Genomic DNA, 10,618 nt, shown 5'->3' on the forward strand with positions numbered 1-10,618 from the left:
ATTTGGGGCCGTACTTCAGTTGGGTGCATGAAATCGCCAGTCCCGTGGGGCCACCGGGTCATTGCCCGCCGGCGGAGGCTAGGTGGGCTGCCGCAGCCCATACCTACCCATAGGCGCCCAGCTGGCAGTTGAAGCCGACTTATGGCACACATGCTGGACAGCTTCCCTAGATGCCGCAGTGTGCTCAGCATGACCAAGCACCTCCTGAGATCCTGGATGAAAGACATGCCCAGGCGCCATGGGGAGGCTCAGCAGCTCCTGCTTGATGGCTTCCAGCAGGGAGGTTTGCGCCAGCCAAACCTGTCTGCGGCACAGCACCGCAGAGGCCATAGCGTCCCCCACGTCTTGTGTCAGCTGGGAGTGGGAAGAAAGAGCTGTGTCCACCAGGGCCCTGGCATCCTGATCATCTGGGCTCAGTGTCTTCCATAGAGCCACCAGGGTGATGGCTAGAGCGTTACCCATTCAGGCCACTCGTGCCAATGCATTAAAAGAGCGAGTGGCCAGGCGGTCCATGTTGGCATACTCCTTATGAGGGCAACATGGATTGGGGGATATGTGGGCAAGGCCCAGGGATGTCAATGTGGCCATTGATGGCTCAACTGGTGGCATGTCCCCCAGTCCAGTCTCAACCGGGTAACCAGCTGTTGCCAGCTGGAGGCAGCCTGCATGAAACCGAGGGCATTGCGACGACTTACCCCATGTTGACTTGAGCACTGCTGCGTAATCATCCACCACAGGTATAGGAGGTGGTGGGGTAGCGCAAGAGATGCCCTCCCAAACTCCTCCCAAAGGAACCGGGGCCGGTGCAGGTGCCTGAAGGCCCAGGACCTTGGCAGCGCTCAGCACCTGTGACACCAGGGAGCTGACAGGGGCCTCTTCCATCCCCGTGGAGCCATCAGCCAGCTCTGCAGAGCCAGAATGCAGGTCTCCCCCGAGGCCATCCCCACCTGTTGTGTTGTCCGTCGCTGTGTGGGGAGCATAGAGGGATAGCACATCCACATCGCCCTGCCCATCCTCCTCACCATAGCTCTCAGGCCTGGATGAGAGGGTACCCCCCTGGCCCAGAGGCAGGGAAGTAGATGACGAGCCCTGGTGACCTTCCAGCCTGTCCATCCTCTGTGACAGAGCCTGGAGAACTGAGAGGATCTGGAGTGACTCCGCACTACCACTCTCCATCACCGTAGCTGAGGCAGGGTGCTTAGCAGGTCTGGGCACCTCTCTTTGGGCAGGCCTGTGGGGGGACTCCCGCTGCCAGTCACATGAATGCTTGCATTTGTGCTTATGCCCATGCTTATTGGAGACGGACGGCTGGTCGGGGGAGCGTCGGCTCTCTCTCCGGCTCTCGTGCACATGGCTGCCCACCTGGCTGGCCCGGTGCTGTCTTTCCCTCCTGGAGAGGTCGCAGGCCACACTGCAAGGGTTGTCCACGTCCTCCAGCATGTTGGTAGCTCCAAGGCACATTGGACACTCCCTGTGCCCATCTCTGGAACTCATTGAGGCCCTGCAAATCCTGCAGTAGTGGGAAGCCATCATAGCCACACAGAGGCCTAGGCAGTCTGAAGTCTGGAGTCCTCCTCGAGTAGTCCACCAAGGTATTATGGTGGCCCGCACCAGCTCGCGAATGCACTTAGCGGGCGCACACTAGCCCCACCAGCTGCAAACAGGGGTATAGGATGTGGCATGGGAACACTGCTGAGGCCTGCACAGCGTGCAAACGCACTGAGCAGGCTACACCAGTGAACAAAAAAAAAAAGGCACAACACAATAGCAAGAGTATATTACAAATCCAAACAATTCAAACAAGTATAGCGCTAGGTGGCCTGTAACAGCAGTCTGTCTGACAGGCTCACACAATTTCTGGCTGTGACAACAGCAGTAAAAAACACAGAACATAGGTATTACAGCAGCCCACACCAGCGCACAAATGCACTTAGTTGGCTCGCACTAAGCCCACGGCTGCGAACAACAGTATAGGCACACAGTGGTAAACTCAGATTACCTGGAAATCTAGCGCATATAACATCAAACAAAAAGGATACCTGAAAAACAAGCTTACAGCCTACCGGCAAATTAAGCTAAGCACGTAGCTCAGAAATACACAAACCACAACAATCCTCAGGGACACAAGGCACCCGTACCACGTAGGTAACGAATTAGTGGAATGTGAAGCAAAGAAATCAGGATTTCTTACCTTACGGGTCTCTTACTTACGGTCTCGTACGAGGCGATCAAGGTGAGAAGCTGAACCGGGAGCAATCTCTGCTATTTATAACACGAGTCGTTCTGTTTCCGGAGGTCATGGACATGACTTTGTTGACATATGGTCTCAGTGATAGGCAGAACGAAGATGATCATTCCTTTTTTAGACTGTAGTGACGGTCAGAGCGAGGTCGAAACAGATCCTACTTCTTGCTGCATGTGGTTCTAGTACAAGTACTTCAGTCTTGTCAGAGTTAAGCAGAAGGAAGTTAATAAGCATCCAGTGTCCAATATCCTTTACACATTCTGCAATTCTATTAAGCTGGTGTGTCTCATCTGGTTTTGCAGAATCATACAACTGTGTGTCATCAGCATAACAGTGGAAACTAATACCATGCTTACAAATAATATCACTCAGAGGTAACATATATAAAGAAAAAAGGAGTGGACCCAAGACAGAACCTTGTGGAACACCAAACTTTTCCTCAGTATGTCTAGAAAAATCACCATTTACATCAACATACTGATAGTGATTAGTTAAATGAGACCTGAGCCAGGAGAGGGCGATTCCCTTAACTCCCACAACATTTTCTAGTCTATCCAAAAGAATGGAATGATTAATGGTATCAAATGCTGCACTAAGGTCAAGCAACACAAGCAGCAAGACACAGTCCTGATTAGACGCCAACAGTAGGTCATTTACTATTTTAACCAGTGCTGTCTCTGTGCTATGATGAGGTCTAAATCCTGACTGATACATTTCATGGATGTTATTCCTCTGTAAATATGAGCATAACTGCTGTGTGACAGCTTTTCCTAGGATCTTGGAGATAAAGGGGAGGCTTAATATTGGCCGATAATTGGACAGCTGACAGGGATCAAGGTCAGGTTTTTTAATCAGGGGTTTGATAACTGCTAGTTTAAAGGATTTGGGTACATAGCCAATCCTAAGAGAAGAATTTATTATTTTTAGAAGCAGTTCAATTACTTCAGGTATTATCTGTTTGATTAGATGTGAGGGTAAGGGATCTAGTACACAAGTTGAGGATTTTGATGCGGAGATTAATAAAAGTAGTTTGATTTCTCTAAGGGGAGTAAAACATTCTAATTGCTGATCTGATACAGTTATATTGTTAACTACAGGGTTACTTAAATTGTCACTTAGTTATCTAACGTTAAATTAGTAGCTTGAATTTTTTGTCAGATATTTTCAATTTTGTCACTGAAAAAATTCATGAAGTCATTGCTACTACATATTGCAGGTGTGCATGTGTCTATAGTGGTCTTTTTCCTTGTTAATTTTGCTACAGTATCAATTAGGAATCTAGGATTATTTTTGTCAGAAGGCTCTACTTTACAGTGCAACTTATAACTGGCTTAATTGATTCTGTGAAAAAAAACAATATCATCAGATTGCCAAGTGCTCTTCAGCACCTTAAATTTACTGCACACACACACACACACACACACACACACACACACACACAGAGAGAGAGAGAGAGAGAGAGAGAGAGCTCAGTGGTTTCAGGTACAGAACTAATACCTGAAAAAAAGAAGGTAATTTAAATCACACACCGGACAGACAGCTTGAAGGGTATTCTGTCTCAACCATGAGTCACATCTGGCACATTAATGAAGCCAATCACAGCAGAAAAATATGTAGAAAGCCTAGTTACACTAAACAGAACACAATTTTATTGAAAATTTTGAATTGGTCAGTTATGAAAAAAAATGTTCAAATTTGAATAGAATGGTTTTATTGAAAAAATTGATTTTAATGGGTTTGTTTTCTAACCCCACATAACTTGATCAAGTGACTGCATGCTTAGAGTCAATGTTTCACTTCATGCTAGGTAATGCTGCTCCATTAATTTATGGCCACTGAGTAGGAATGACTGCTTTGTTCATGAATCATAACTATGGGTCTTGCTGAAAAGCATGGTTTTTATTTGACTTTATTTGTATTCAATATATACAGTACACACACACACACACACACACACACACATTATATATATATATATATATATATATATATATATATATATATATATATATATATATATATAGTGGTGCTTGAAAGTTTGTGAACCCTTTAGAATTTTCTATATTTCTGCATAAATATGGTCTAAAACATCATCAGATTTTCACACAAGTCCTAAAAGTAGATAAAGAGAACCCAGTTAAACAAATGAGACAAAAATATTATACTTGGTCATTTATTTATTGAGGAAAATGATCCAATATTACATATCTGTGAGTGGCAAAAGTATGTGAACCTTTGCTTTCAGTATCTGGTGTGACCCCCTTGTGCAGCAATAACTGCAACTAAACGTTTGCGGTAACTGTTGATCAGTCCTGCACACCGGCTTGGAGGAATTTTAGCCCATTCCTCCGTACAGAACAGCTTCAGCTCTGGGATGTTGGTGGGTTTCCTCACACGAACTGCTCGCTTCAGGTCCTTCCACAACATTTCCATTGGATTAATGTCAGGACTTTGACTTGGCCATTCCAAAACATTAACTTTATTCTTCTTTAACCATTCTTTGGTAGAATGACTTGTGTGCTTAGGGTCGTTGTCTTGCTGCATGACCCACCTTCTCTTGAGATTCAGTTCATGGACAGATGTCCTGACATTTTCCTTTAGAATTCGCTGGTATAATTCAGAATTCATTGTTCCATCAATGATGGCAAGCTGTCCTGGCCCAGATGCAGCAAAACAGGCCCAAACCATGATACAACCACCACCATGTTTCACAGATGGGATAAGGTTCTTATGCTGGAATGCAGCGTTTTCCTTTCTCCAAACATAACGCTTCTCATTTAAACCAAAAAGTTCTATTTTGGTCTCATCTGTCCACAAACATTTTTCCAATAGCCTTCTGGCTTGTCCACGTGATCTTTAGCAAACTGCAGATGAGCAGCAATGTTCTTTTTGGAGAGCAGTGGCTTTCTCCTTGCAACCCTGCCATGCACACCATTGTTGTTCAGTGTTCTCCTGATGGTGGACTCATGAACATTAACATTAGCCAATGTGAGAGAGGCCTTCGGCTGCTTAGAAGTTACCCTGGGGTCCTTTGTGACCTCGTCAACTATTACACACCTTGCTGTTGGAGTGATCTTTGTTGGTCGACCACTGCTGGGGAGGGTAACAATGGTCTTGAATTTCCTCCATTTGTACATAATCTGTCTGACTGTGGATTGGTGGAGTCCAAACTCTTTAGAGATGCTTTTGTAACCTTTTCCAACCTGATGAGCGTCAACAACGCTTTTTCTGAGGTCCTCAGAAATCTCCTTTGTTCGTGCCATGATACACTTCCACAAACATGTGTTGTGAAGATCAGACTTTGATAGATCCCTGTTCTTTAAATAAAACAGGGTGCCCACTCACACCTGATTGTCATCCCATTGGTTGAAAACACCTGACTCTAATTTCACCTTCAAATTAACTGCTAATCCTAGAGGTTCACATACTTTTGCCACTCACAGATATGTAATATTGGATCATTTTCCTCAATAAATAAATAACCAAGTATAATATTTTTGCCTCATTTGTTTAACTGGGTTCTCTTTATCTACTTTTAGGACTTGTGTGAAAATCTGATGATGTTTTAGGTCATATTTATGCAGAAATATAGAAAATTCTAAAGGGTTCACAAACTTTCAAGCACCACTGTATATAATGTGTGTGTGTGTGTGTGTATATATATATAAACAAACATTTATTTAACTTCATTTTCATCCAATTTTATATCAGCCCTTCCGAGACATATATTGCTTACAGTGCATATGCTGTTTAAAGTACATTCAGATTCAGATTCAGACAACTTTATTAGTCCCCAAGGGGGCAATTCAGTTCAAGCAGTTCCTGAATGCAAAAAAACACCAACAACAACAACCATGACAACAAGCAGCAGACAGCAGACAGGAGTACAATATGTCCGAAACAACAGGCCAGTACATAATTGTATGGAGTGGCACAGTTAAGTAACAGGAAAAAAAAATATGATAAATAAGTGGGCATACAGAAATGCATTGCACATACATGAATACAAAAGTTACAAAATATGACTACCGCTATCCAGGTTTAAGAGCCTAATGGCAGATGGGATGAAAGATTTAGCATATCTATTTGTCTTCCTAATAGGTGCTATAAAACAGCGGCCTGAAGGCATCACCGTGAACTCAGAGGACAGGATGTGGTTATGTTGGGAAGTTATTCCTTTAGCTTTAAGGACTACCTGCCTCTCCCACAAAAGACTCAAATCCCTCTGCTGGACACCAATTATTTTAGAACAAACCTTTACAATGCTGCAAAGGCTGTTTTTGTCTTTTAAAGACAAACCACCAAACCAGCAGATGAAGGAGAAAGTTAAAATGCTCTCAATAAAAGACTGATAAAACATACACAAAATTCTGTTACAGACCTTAAATGAGTTCAACTTTCTTAATAAATGCATTCTTTGCTGGCCTTGTTTGACAATACATTCAGTATTTTTATCAAACTTCAACTGGGAATCAAACACAGTACCTAGGTACTTGTAAGTTTCAACAATTTCGACCTCGTTCCCATGAATTGAACTTGCCTTAGGTTTTACACTGTTTTTTCTAAAATCAATGACAAGCTCTTTTGTTTTTTTCACATTAAGGTCAAGGAAATTTTCATCACACCAGTTAACAAAATCAAGCAGGGCGCTACCATGGTCCGACTCTGACCCTTGGAGGAGAGTCAGAAGTGCTGTATTGACTGAAAATTTTACCAAGTAGCTGCCCTCTTTACAAGACCTGCAACTGTCTGTATACAGGATAAAAAGAAGGGGATATAAAACGCAACCCTGAGGGGTTATTCTGGTTATAAAGAACTATATACTTAATTTATACCAGGTTATTTTGTGTTATGCTTTGCCAAATACAGTCCCATTTTAATAAAGGAGCAAAGTGTCGACTTTTAGCTGATGTGAGAGAGGCTAACAACATGTAATAATCATTAAAGTGAGTGAGTGGTTCACAAATCATAACTATTGGTCTTTCAGGTCTGAGCCTCTTGTTCATTATTCACATGCTTAAAGCCATCACACGGCCACTGCTTTTACTGGAGTTGAGAGGAGAGCTTGTTAACATTATCTCATCAACCCGAACATTTCTATAGCTGTTCAGGTGGGTTAAATGTGTAGCTATTGAATGGATGTTTAATTTGACTTTCCATTGGAATGAGTTCAAATACTTTAGGTCTTCTGAGGCGGTACAGTGGTGTAGTGTTAGCACTGCCACTTCACAGCAAGAATGTTCTGGGTTTGAGTCCAGTGGCCGACAGAGGCCTTTCTGTGTGGAATTTGTATGTTCTCTGTGTGTCTGTGTGGGTTTCCTCTTGGTGCTCTGGTTTCCCCCACAGTTCAAAGACATGTGGTCATGTTAACATGGGGTGGCCTTGGGCTGAAGTGCCCTTGAGCAAGGCACCTAAGCCCCAACTGCTCCCCAGGCACTGTCGCATACCTGCCCACTGCTCTGGGTATGCTCATTGCTCACTTGTGTGTGTGCATGCATGTGTTCACTGCTTCAGATGGGTTAAATGCAGAGGACGAATTTCACTGTGCATGAGTGTGCATGTGAAAAATAAAGGTTTCTTCAATGACAAGGTAGGCTAAAGTGAATAACTATCATGCACTGAATAAAATGATATTTTTATTAATATGCGCAGCATGCTCATACAGACAACTGAGATAATCAGTAATATCAATTGAAAAACTCAATATATGGTCCAAATACATGGTCTCAATATGGACCAAAAGGTTACTTAAAAGCTTAACAAAAGTGAACTTATGCATTATACTTCACCAAATGAAGCAAACCATGCTGCTCTTAGTGTTTGAGATCCATATAGGGTGGCTACAGCACCACACTAGTTCCAGTGAACAAAATTAACAAAATTTAAAGAGCCAAAACAGTAAAAGATCTTAACTTCCCATCACTAGTCGACCTTATTCTCTTACTGCTAAAGGGTTCAGTCCTAGAGGAGGTTAAGCTCCAACCCCAATTCCAAAAAAGCTGGGACACTGTATAAAACGAATAAAAACAGAATGTGAAGATTTGCAAAATCATAGTAAACCTATATTTCATTGAAAATAGTACAAAGACAACATATCAAATGTTGAAACTGAGAAATGTTATTGTTTTTTGAAAAATATATGCTCATTTTGAATTTGATGTCAGCAACATGATTCAGAAAAGGTGGGAAAGAGGCAATAAAAGACTGAAAAAGTTGTGTAATGTTAAAGAAACATAATTTGGTTAATTGTCAACAGGTCAGTAACATGCTTGGGTCTAAAAAGAGCATCCCAGAGAGGCTGAGTCTCTCAGAAGTAAAGATGGGGAGGGGTTCACCACTCTGTGAAACACTGTGTGCACAAACAGTGCAACAATTTAAGAATCATGTTCCTCAATGTAAAATTGCAACGAATTTGAGGATTACATCATGTATGGTACATAATATGATTAAAAGATTCAAAAAATCTGGAGAAACCTCTGTATGCAAGAGACAAGGCTGAAAACTGACATTGGATGCCTGTGATCTTCAGGCCCTTAGGTGACACTGCATTGAAAGCAGACATGTGTCTGTCATGAAAATCACTGTATGGGTTCAGGAACACTTCAGAAACCATCATCTGTGAAAACAGTCCATTACTGCATCCACAAATGCAAGTTAAAACCATATATAAATAATATCCAGAAACACCGCCACCTTCTTTGGGCCCGAGCTCTTTTATGATGGACTGAGGCAAAGTGGAAAATTGTCCCGAGGTCTTACAAATCAAAAGTAGAAATTATTTTTAGAAATCATGGACACCACGTTCTCCAGGCTAAAGCAGAGAGGGACCATCCAGCTTATCAGTGCATGGTTCAAAAGTCAGCATCTGTGATGGTATGAAGGTCCATTAGTGCACATGACATGGGTAGCATGGGAAGACATCATTCACAGACCCCAAACTGTTGAGCAACTGAAATTGTATATCAAGCCAGAATGGGACAATATTTTTCTTTCAAAACAACAGCAATTGGTTTCCTCAGTTCCTAAACGTTTATGGAGTGCTGTTAAAAATAGAGGTGATGCAACACAGTGGCAAATATTCCCCTGTCCCAACTTTTTTGAAACAATATAATTTCACAGTTTCAACATGTCTTTGTACTATTTTCAGTGAAATAAAGGGTTTCCATTATCGCATTCTGTTTTTATTTACAGTTTACACAACGTCTCAACTTTTTTGGAATTGTGTGTGCGTGCGTGCACCTCAAAAAATTAGAATATTGTGAAAAAGTTCAATATTTCCACTTATTGAGAAAGTGACAATTTAATATATTAAAAACTTATTACATAAACTAAAATGGTTCAAGCATTTTTCTATTTTAATTTTGATAATTATGGCCTACAGCTCAAAAAAATGTATGTCAATATTAGAATGTTTAATTTCGAGTTTGAGTAAAACCATATACTAGTAAATACTGTGCATCTCTCAGTCTCAGCCATTTTAGCAGTGACCTTCTGTGGCTTACGCCACATTAATGCTAAATGATATATACACATTTCAGAGCAATATGCTGCCATCCAGACAAAATCTTTTTTGGGAAAGGTCTTCCTTCTTTCAGCAAGACAATGCCAAACCACTTTCTGCACATATTAATACTGCATGGCTCCATAGTAAAAGAGTCTGGGTGCTAAACCGGCCTGCCTTCAGTCCAGATCTGTCTCCCATTTAAAACATTTGGCGCATTATGAAGCGCAAAATACAACAAAGGAGACCGCGAACTGTTGAGCAACTGAAAATGTATATCAGACAAGAATGGGACAACATTTCTCTTTCAAAAAGACAGCGATTGGTCTCCTCAGTTCCCAAATGTTTACACAGTGTTGTCAAAAGTAGAGGTGATGCAACACAGTGGTAAGCATGCCCCTGCACCAACTTTTTTGAAACATGTTGCTGACATCAAATTCAAAATACCACTGTATATTGCACTGGATATTTATTGCACAGATGAGTCAATGTTCAGAATCCTGATGGCCCACGGGAAAAAAAAAACTTTTTTTTAGACTGTTTGTCCTGCTTTTGATGCTCCTGTATCTCCTGCCCAAGGACAGCAAGCTAATCAGGTGGTGTCTGGGGTGGTAGAGGTCACTTGCAATGTTCCTGGTTCTGGAGAGGCAGCAAGAGCTGACAATGCCTTCCAGGGAGGGCAGAGGGCAGCCGATGATCTTTTCAGCAGTCTTAAGCACCCTCTGTAAGGTTCTCCTGTCTGTAGCTGAGTAGCTGGCATGCAACACAGTGATGCAGTATGTTAACGCACTCTCAATGGTGGTTTGTCTGATGGTGTTTGTGTTTTGTTCTTGTTTTGTCTGGTCAACTTCAATTTATTTGTTAATATACAT

This window comes from Neoarius graeffei, chromosome 26 (assembly GCF_027579695.1).
Source record: "Neoarius graeffei isolate fNeoGra1 chromosome 26, fNeoGra1.pri, whole genome shotgun sequence".
Taxonomy (NCBI): Eukaryota; Metazoa; Chordata; class Actinopteri; order Siluriformes; family Ariidae; genus Neoarius; species Neoarius graeffei.